Raw genomic sequence first — 10,660 nt, 5'->3', positions numbered from 1 at the left:
GGCTCTGCCTTTGAAGCAGGGGGTCATTGCATTAGTACAAAGGGGGATGAATTCAATATGCCTGCTCACCAAGTAGGGTTGAATTCACTGAAAGGGAATGACCAGGCTTCCTATTCTGGGTTTCCATCTGGACAATCCGAAGCCTCTCTTATCCCCAGCAAGAACTCCATTAATGAATATTCAACGGAAAGTATTACTTCATTGTCAGCGCTAATTGCTAGTTTTACCTTATTAGTAGAAGCTTTTCTGCGGCTGAGCCTGACATGCATTTGTTTGCACACTGTTATTAGCCAAGACTCGGTGAAGTCTTGCAATTAACACCTCTACATTATCTCATGCCGGGAAAGCAAAGACAGAACCAGATGACTCACTTTGTTTCAGCTTTGCTCTTGTTGTCTGATATAGAGGCACTTAAAGAGAAGTGTACGCTCCTCAGAATGCCATATGGAGCCAACAGAGACCATAAAAGGCTTTTCAGGGACTGGTGCATGAAAGTTCATTAAGTCCACAGCACCATCCTCAAATCCTGATTTAAACCCTACCACGGTGCAGGTACAGCACCTGTGTCCCTCTCGCTCGGCCAACAGTCCAGTTGCTGATGGAGGATCCATCTTCCCAGGAAGCAGAGGAAATAACATTTTCTTCTCTAAACATTATGAAGTTAATGATTCACAGGACAGTTAAATAGCTTCCAGAACTCCTATCACTTTGGAGATAAAGCAGACAAGGCAATAACTGTATTTTATTTATTTCTTAACGCTGCTCCCAGCAGCTTATCACTGATATTTCTGTAAAGAATAGGGATGGAGGGAGGAGGAATGTCAACAGATCATATTTCAGTTTTATATTTGGGAAAGAGATCTTTCTCTCAGCACTTGGTCAAAGTCGTTCCCCACCCACCCACCCTAGGAAACGACATCTGAAAAACAGAAGTAGTGTCTCACTTTTCCCCCTTCAATTTATGAATTCTTCCTATTGGTCCCATTTTGTGATTTTTCAGTTGTTTGAGATAGGGATTCATGCTGTGGGCCAAGCCAGCTTTAAAGTCTAAATCTTCTTCCTGTGTCAGCCAACCCCATGAGGCCTGAGATTACAGGAATAAACTACCAGGCCTGGCTATTGTTTCTTTAAAAGTGCAGAAATTAAACACTATATTCTAAAAAAAAAAAGAAAGAAAGAAAGAAAGAAAAATGACTAAATTCATTTACTCACAAGTAATTCTAAATGTTCAATAGACAAGAGAAACAATCACTCATTACTAATCAAAAATGAGCAACTAGTATAACATTTATTTCTAGATGTTCAGTGGTTAAAACATCTGTCTGTCATTGAGGAAACTAGATCTGAACATTCAAATATAACTTCAAGGGGAGTTGCAAATTAAAGGAACCTTTTGGAAAAACAGTTAATTTTCTTTACAAATATCTCTCATAATTTTTCTTACATAATTTGGCTAGCAGTATGTAAAGCATCTTTATTTCAGTATAATTGAAAAATAAATTTCCAGAGAGGAGGATATCGCTTAAAAATATTCATACAGCAGATTTTATAATGGTTCACAAGAATACTGTAAACCTATGTGTTCTGTGGACTGATTCGGCGAGAAATATGGAAAGTTCTGCAAAGACAAGTTAAAAACGATAACTCTTTGTCTTAGAAATATTAGACTTACAAAGGAGAGATCATTAAATGAAATTCTGAAGTTAAACATGTAAAATCTACCACACTGTGAAAGGAGTCTTTATTTCTCAGTTGTGAATCTTCATGTCTTCCAACAATACATACAAGAGGAAAAAAACAGCTATAATAAGAATAATCATAATGGACGCATTATGATGCAGTGGGTAACTATTGTCATAGCAATAAAAAACCTAGTTAAAGTAAAATCAGTCTTACACAGAATTTGCCCTGGACAAATGATCAACTTGAAAACCTCATTTACAAAGGAAAGCCAGGCCCCATATTGTAATGATCTCTGTCTGCATGGAATTTTCAGTAGTTCATAAGTACCCATTAGAAAAAGCCGACCTAGAATGTCCGTTTATCAAAGGCCCTTCTGGATTCAGCCACTGGTGGCTTGTCGCTGAGAATATCAGAAGGCTTAGCCTCGTCATGCCTGCATTTTTGGTAAGGTTTTATTAAGTGCGCAGAGGTCAGGGTACGTGAGCGCATAGGTGCACAGAGACCCAGAAGGAGTACGATTCTTAGAAGCTGAAGATACAGAATCCTGGACCTGTGCTGAGATCGGAACTCCTGCGGAAGAGCATCAAGTGCCCTTATCTGCTGAGCCTCTCTCTAGATCCTCACTGCATGATTTTTACATGTCACTCTTTCCATCCACATTGAGGCTGGTTTGATGATCACGTCACACATATAGCTGCGTTGTGGTCTAATAAAATTATCAAACAGTGCAGATTTCTCGTGGTAGACATGTCAGGGGTGCGTAGCCCAACCTCAAACAGAATTAGTATAAACCAGCCAAGGTTTTTGGCAGGCAAAGCTTTGGCAGCTTATCTGCATTTGACCTCTGCCTAAAAATACTTCCATTAAAACATTTTCCCCTTCAGGCCTCTGTGTTTTGGCAATAGATAGCTGCCTAGCCCTGCCGGTCGAGTCCTGGCCTGAGGTTCAGGTTTCTGCATATCTATTGCACCAGAAGAAAGCCATCTGAAAATAGAAACATGGGCTGTTTTGTCGCTGTTGAATGGGAAGGCTAATAATAGTGTTGCTTCATTGTTTGGCAGGGACTCAAGGCTACCTCGGCCAAGCAGCCGAACATGCTGTGCGGCAGTAACGAAATCATAAAATTCCTCCAGGGAATGGGGCAGCTATTCAGAACATGTTTTATATTCTGGGGTTGCTTGGGAAGGAAATAGTTCAGAAGTTGTTTTGACACAAATGTGGTTTGTTTCCAATTGAAGGAGGGGGAGGGGCAGGGAGCCCTGTCAGGAGGTCAGTTGCAGAAGGGAGGCAAAAATGTCGTTAAGGAGCGCCTGACAGGTGGTGATAGGGCTGTCGCTGAGAAGCCTGGGGCCTGGCGGGGAGTTTGTCTCTGCCAGGCTCCCAGGGTGCACTCTGCTGCCTTTCACACTCCTATTATGTTTAGTTCTGTTGAACTTAAAGCGTGACCTTTTCCAAACTGCTCCGCATTGTTGACCCACATGCATTTTTGAGACCTCATTTCCATGAATGCCTTCCTTCTTCCTGCAGCAAAGCACTCTAAATAGGAAGAGGCTGAGGCAAAAAGAGCCCGGGAATGGAAATCTTTCAGGCATTGAATTCTGCTTGCTATTAATAATTCAGAAGTGTTTTTAATGCCCTGATATGGAAGGAAGGTTTTTTGACACCAAAGGCATCTAAATATTAATTTCAGAGGAATTGGTTGTTACAAGCAGTTAACATCCATTTTGTTAGTTGACCTCCGCGGGAAGGTTAATGCACTAAAATCTGGTCATTAAGTATAGTAACGAATGTTTTTTCAGAAAGGTTATTACTATCATAAACTCTAATCCGTGGTTCACGGCAGCAGCCTCCAGTGTAGGACTCTGACTAATGAAGAATTAACTATTTCTGAGCAGTTAATAAAGATTTTTTTTTCTCTCCCACCAATCAACATACTCTACATGATCCTTATAATTACTGAAAGCATTAAGCCCTGGGTCTGAGTGCCCACATGTCAGAGCAGACTTCTTGTCCCAATAAATGACAAATGGCAAACCTAATCCCATTTCACTTAATTTTTTTTTTTTTTGTAACATGGTCACTGAAATAAGAAATAATGAAAGTCCTAAGTATTTGAAAATGACGCTCTACTGCAAAGCATTTGCTAAATGAGTATTGATGAGGTCTTTAGTCACATTTTATTGTGATGGAAGATTCTATATTCTGGCTTAGAATGTTGTTATACTACAGAGGTTAATAGACTACCAACAAGGCTTTCTCCCCCCCCCCCTTGTTTGTTTTGTTCTTCTTTGCTAAAAACCACTCTCACTGGCAAGAATATAGGCAACATTTACACCTCCCTCTTAACAGCAGAGGGGAAAGGGACCTGCTAACCTTTCTATGGAGCCTAGGGCAATGTTTTGCTTCTCAATGGAAAGGTCTTCTCGAATTAATTAAAGTCACTTTCCCCGCTGAGGACCAGCTTTGCTTTGAAGGTTAAAAAACAAAAAAACAAACTGACTTCTTAGAGGTCCACATTTGCAGCAAAAACAATGCATCAGGCTTTAAGGAATAATCTCTTCTAGTGACCAAAAAGCTCAACAATTACTACACTAAGGACTTAGACAGCTCTGAGGAGCTAGTCCAGGATTGGCCAGGAAACAGAGAAGGGACAGTCCCCTGAGGCAGGTTGCTTCCCAGTCCAGTAAGAACAGTCCTCGCCATCCACATGTTTCTGTCCCCCCTTTTCTGTCACTTCAAGCCATGTTGCATTCTGTCTTTTGGGGAGCTTTCTCCTTACTTGAACACAGAAGGGGAGAAACAATAGTTAGTTGAAACAAAAATGGGCACCTTACCCCCACCTGCCACCTCAAACTATTCTGTTATTTTATGAAAACTTTACGTGTGTGTGTGTGTGTGTGTGTGTGTGTGTGTGTGTATGTGTGTGTGTGGGGGGGGACTAAATATACTGATTGATTAGCCCACATTCCCGAAATAGCTTCTTTTTGTAGATGATTCTCCACATTTGCTGCCCCACTAATCAATGGAGTTCACTAAGCACAGTCTTGCTGGATTGAGCATTCTTTGAGCACTTTGTTGGAAGATGCTAAAATTAGTTTCTCCTTTACAAGTGAGAGCAAGAGCCTGTCTTTTCTGGATGTATGTTCTCAAATGGAGAGTGATATTGTATATCTCTTTTATAGAATAGTTTTAGAAGGAAGAGGAGGAGGAGGAAGAGGAGGAGAAGGAGGAAAAGGAGGAGAGGAAGAGGAAGAGGAAGAAAGAGGAAGAAGAAGGAGGGGAAGAAGAAGGAGGGGAAGGAGAAGGAGGAGAAGGAGAAGGAAGAAGGAAGAAGAAGGAAGAAGGAAGAAGGAGAAGAAGGAAGAAGGAAGGAGGAGGAGGGGAAGGGGAAGAAGAAGAAGAAGAAGAAGAAGAAGAAGAAGAAGAAGAAGAAGAAGAAGAAGAAGAAGAAGAAGAAGAAGAAGAAGAAGAAGAAGAAGAAGAAGAAGAAAAGGTGGTGAGCCATGATATAGATCTGGCAATAGAATGGCTTAGACACACTAGTGTGAAGCAGCTGTGCACAATGGCAGAGCTTTGTACATTTGACCTCACTTTATAAACGTGACTGGAATCTTAAATGTCTCTCCAAAACCTTTCGATCCTAAAGCTGGAATCAAAGGGGCAGTGATATATTAGCCTCACTTCTGAGAACTGGAACTTTGGCTGAATCCTGCTCATCCATCACGGGCCCCATCACCAGACACAAAGCCTTCCCTGTTGCCTCAGCCAGAAATAACCCCTCCAACTCCTGAATTCTCTTTTGCCTTGAACATTTCTCATACAGTTCTTCACACCCGGTCTTTGCTCAGAGTTATTTGTAGCCAGACCTGGAATTTGTATTCTCAGCACTTCCTGCACTGTCCCTAGTGCGCATGCGCAACCTGGCTGGTGCCTCTCACTAACCGCTCCTATGTTAGTTTCTCTGGCTCATCCGCAGGGAGGTGAGCAGATGGGCCCATGAATGACCTTGGCAGTCATTAGTTCTTTGTTCAATATTCTGTGGTGTATTCTCCCTTCCCAGATCCCTACCTCTAATGGGAGAATCTAGAAGTCTCCTCCTCCTCCTCCTCCTCCTCCTCCTCCTCCTCCTCCTCCTCCTCCCCCTCCTCCTCCTCCCCCTCCTCCTCCCCCTCCTCCTCCTCCCCCTCCTCCTCCTCCTCCTCCTCCTCCTCCTCCTCCTCCTTCTCCCCACCCCCCATTCCCATTTCCCCATGGGGTTGGCTGGCAAAAATGTTTCTGAATGGCTGGGTCATTTCTAAGGTGGGGGTTGTTCCTCAGGGTTGTGTTGCACTTTGACAGGGATTCTAAATGAATATAGTAAGCAGGTAGCTGCAGGATGGGAGGGCTGTATAGATCAAGTGCCTTTGGAAGTTGTTTTCCCTTACCTCTGTTGTCAGAGCCCTCACTATAATCACAGAAAGGAGAAGGTTAACATGCCAAGACTACTGATAATCACCATTGACATCCTCTTTAGAACTTGGCTGTCTATCTATAGTAACGTGTGAACCTACCCTAGTGACAACATAGGCTCAGTAAGCAAGCCTGTGAGATGAGGGGTGCAGGGAACTCCATAAGGGGCCTAAGGAGATGGCTCAGAGGTTAAGAACATTTGCTGTGCATGTAGAGGACAGGTTTGGTTCCCAACACCCACCTGGAAGCTCTCAATTTCTTATAACTTCACTTCCAGGAGATCTGATGCCCTCTTTTATCTCCTCCCCACCCCCAAAGCTCCTATACAGATGTGGCACACACACATACACATAAATAAATTCATAAATATTTTAAAAGGAAAAAAACCATCACTGTGTACAATGAATATGTGCCAATAACATTAAAAGGGATGCTAACAGACTCATTTCATAATGTTCTAAGTTCCCTACACTTGTGGTGAATATTCAGCAGGTCTGGGGGAAAGGATACATTTGAGACACTGCCACATCAAAATGGCTTTCCTTTTTTATTTCTGGCAAAAAGTGATGCTATTAATGTCATATCCTCCCTTCCCCCACAACACATACACTTGACTGTTATAATAGTAGGAAAATGGTTTCAGTGACTCTTAGCAAATTCTGAATACATATAATTTCCATTCCTATCACCCATTTCTATAAAGGGGGATACTGGAGAGTAACGCATGCATTTAAATTCAGGGGCATCAGAGCACTGAGGACTCTCACTCTTCCTGCTCCAGAGGAAGAGGGCTATAAACGCTTGAAAAAACACAGTTGGGAGAATAATTGGAAGTGAATTCGATGTCTTCATCCTCTGAGGATGCGAGTGCATGTGCCTGCTGGAAATTACTCTTTCACGAAATGTGTATGTCTCTGGATTTGAGCTTCCCTGGGCTGTGGGTAAGTTTCACAGAGGGGTTCCAACTTGCAAAGGTTAACTGCAAAAATCAAGGCTCCGTGCATTTCTTGCAAAGGTCAAACTCATCAGCAGCTCCGGAAAGCCTGCCGGACTGGGACACTGTACTCACTCTATGGCTGAGCCATGGATCCAGGTTTGATTTCCCAAACAAGACAACTCCATTCCACGGTTAGGTCACCAAGAGATAAAGAGGCCACTCAGTCACCTGAAATTGCTCACATGTAGCCTACCTTCGTGGTGTTTGTCAACTCCTTGCTTCCTCCTCTGCATGCCAAATACCTGAGCTCCAGGGAGCTGTTTAATAAGTGGGATAGGTTTTTGATTAATGTAAGAAGCCAAAATTAGAACGTGATGTAATGCGTATCTCAGTAGGAATCACAGATCGACTTGGATGGTTTCAAGAGACTGTGCTGTACCAGATTGTTTTCTCCTAGGAAATGGAGCTCTGTTTGGATAGCACCTTGGAGGGTCAAACTGTAGCAGGCATACATTCAGGGCTTGGAAACCTGCCCTGTGGGTCTTTGGATAGCAGTAATAGGTAACCACACAAGAAAAGCAAGAGAAAGTTAGAAACTGGACATTGACTGGAGTCTAGGAAGTCTCCTCCCTCCCTCATTAGAAGATGGTGTTATTTTAAAGACTGGAAACAGCAGCAGCTGATGGACATGATAGAAGTAATATCCTGGCTACATTGCTAAGGTCGGTAATTTAAATGACACATTCGGTTTTTTTCTGGGCATCCGAAAGCCTCAGGTTGCCCTGTGCATAAAAGCACTAATTTAAACTTCTCAAGGGATAAAAATAATTGGAATTCGTATGGCTCTGTTCACACAAGATTTGTGAAAAGCAAAACCCAACCCTTGGATGCCAAGGACCTCCTTACATTTGCTGAAGAATAGTACAGTATGTAAAAGAAATTTGGGGTCATTTTTCCTAATTAAGTGAGCAATAATGAAAGGTTAAAACACACTCTGGTGTGTACTAAAAGAAAGAAATAAAAGAAACCAATTCACTGCTCTTAATGACTGTGTACTGACTCCATACTTTGTAAGTTGCTCAAAATCACCGTGGGTGAGCAAAGTATACTGCCTATATATATATATATATATATATGCATGCTTGGGTCAGGGGGAGCAGTGCTCTTACTACAGATAAATATCAGTTTGTATGAAAAAAATGTGGCTGGCATGTACCAGGCCCTGGGTTCACTCTCCAGCACAGATGGGAGTTTTATAGGGTTATACATATGTATGTTTTCCTACTGACAAATTTTATCTTTCTACAATGAGAATAGCCCCATGCTCTAGTTGCTATAAAGTTGTTGTCTTTTTACATTGTCTGAGAGGAAAGCCAAGGTGACCATTTTGGGACTCTTGAGGAATTTTTTTTTCCCTAGAAAACGTACCTGTCAAATCGAAGTTTTGTTTTGTTTTGTTTTGTTTTCTCGTAAGATGTGCAACTAATACAAACAAGGTCCAAGATCTCTGAAGAATTGGTTAGTTTTAAACTCTGCCAAACAGGGAATCACTGACTCATTCTCTATATACTGTTAGACATTGACAGGAGATGGCCAATGATTCACTCGAATTTCTAGCCTCGCTGTAGATTCTATTGTCTGTCTAGGACAAACAAAAAAAAAAAACATTGCTGGAACTGGTTTTGAACAATGCCTCCCAGCACATTGATTCTCGAAAGAGCAGGGGAGTTACAATTAGTGTAAACATTCAGCCATACAAGGGAAGTCCTAGAGACCTCCCAGCTGCACGTTGTGTTGTGGGTAGGTATAATTGGAAATGTTACCTCTCACATTTAAAAATTTTTTTTCAGGGAGCCTGATACCATGCTTCCATTATTATAAAACCTTACTATAAAAATAGGCTTTATGACTTCTGGAAACTCTAACTTCTGGAAACTCTAAATGTAGCCTTGAAGGCAAGATGGTAGCTCGGGTAGGTATTCTTTAGCAGTGACTACAGCTCTCTCTCTCTCTCGCTCTCTCTCTCTCTCTCTCTCCTCTTTCTCCCTGCCCACTAATTCCCTTGAGGGTCTCATTCATGCTCAGACCCTATCCCATTCTCTGCTGGACTTGACAACTTAGTTGAGCCAAGATTGGAGCACTAACTGCAGGTGATTTGGATAACTTTCTTTAAGGTTGGGTCTTAAGGGTGGGGGTGGGTTATTAACTGTATTAACATATGCCTAGTATCCCAATTTCTGTCTGAAAAGGACTAGAAAAGTATGGTCTCAAATTCGGGTTTAAGTTTCCATCAGCGTGATTGGGTAGTAATTGAAGATTAAACTACTATAGACTAGGTGCTCACAAAGCAACTACACAAGCCGCACATTCCCTGCTCCAAACCATCCTGATAACTAGAAGTTTGAACAGTTGCACTTAAAAGACTCCTGGGGGAAAGGCACATGGGCAGTGTTGCTTGCTCTTTGCTGCAAGCAAAACAAGCTCTGGTCATTTAAATGCCAGCCTGTCAGTACAGGCCTACCAGTGCAATCCTAAGCCAAAACTAATCTCGGTCACAATTCTCAGGCTTTGTGGGTTCAGTCAGAGAGATGTGTATTCAGATTTGATGGCCTTTGTGCTCACAGAGCTTTCCCTCTCTTTTCTCTGTGCCCCGCAGAGCTGACCCTAACCTCTTTTGAAGTCTGTGATCACCCTGGATCTGATCAGATGCGCCAGAGTGAATTGGGTAAGAAAGAAGACAAGAGGCCATTAACTGCTCAGTTTCAGACCATTTTCAGCGAGTCACAAGGATTGCCAAAGGAGTTCCAACTCTCCATTCATAGGTATATAGGTGCTAATATTTTTAGATGTCTACTTAGTATTCTAGTAACACCACGAGTACCAATGTCCTGAGGGGAAAACCTTTTTCTACTGATTAAAAAAATAAATGTATCCACGAATGATATAATCCTGAAATGTGTGCCCATATTTCATCTCAAGGCCTTCTATTAAGGACATTGCCATGTATACACAACACGTTTTTGTGCACCCTCACCTGTCCTCAACATAGTGTGCTGCAGTGCACTTAAAATTAGCTGTCTTCTATGTGCCAAGTTTTCAGACACTAGGAACTCAGATGAGAAATACAGTTTATGTCATAGTGGAGGAGACAGAGAAGAAAAGTGAAGATAAATAAGGGCCTCAGAATGTGCTCAGAGAAGAACAGATAGGTCCATTGGCCACACAACAAAAGTCGGCATTAACCTTACACAGAGGGGCCAACAAAAGCCTCTGAGAGGAAACCGTCTGGGCAGAGCACCCCAAAAAAACCGCAATGCAGACCCTGAGGCAAAAGAAGCAGCAAAAGGAAAGGTCTCAAGAAATAGAAGGTTTTATTCTGTACCTGTCTCTTTGTGTGCCCTGTTTTCCTTACACTGAAAACAAACATGTCCTTTGCAAAGTAGTAATTATGTGTTTATAATAAAGTGTGCAAATGACAATCGAGAGACCATTAATAGCTAACAACATCCCCCTGCTCTTAGCACATTCCATGAAAGGGTTAACAATGTTTTACCATGTTAGGTGACTGAGGTTGCACAGTGGTCTCATGAA

The 10,660-nt window shown here is 42.1% G+C and overlaps 1 long non-coding RNA gene across 1 annotated transcript; it reads left to right on the top strand.

The window, feature by feature from the left end:
• The first annotated feature begins 5,604 nt into the window (after positions 1–5,604).
• Positions 5,605–10,016, top strand: Gm34011. Its single transcript, XR_386243.2, has 3 exons — positions 5,605–5,663; positions 6,873–7,073; positions 9,726–10,016. It is a non-coding gene; the product is annotated as a predicted gene, 34011 (long non-coding RNA).
• The last annotated feature ends 644 nt before the right edge of the window (positions 10,017–10,660 follow it).

This window comes from Mus musculus, chromosome 18 (genome assembly GCF_000001635.26).
Source record: "Mus musculus strain C57BL/6J chromosome 18, GRCm38.p6 C57BL/6J".
NCBI classification, from domain to species: Eukaryota; Metazoa; Chordata; class Mammalia; order Rodentia; family Muridae; genus Mus; species Mus musculus.
Note: the sequence above shows the minus strand (reverse complement) of the source record. Positions and strands in the feature narration are given on the sequence as shown.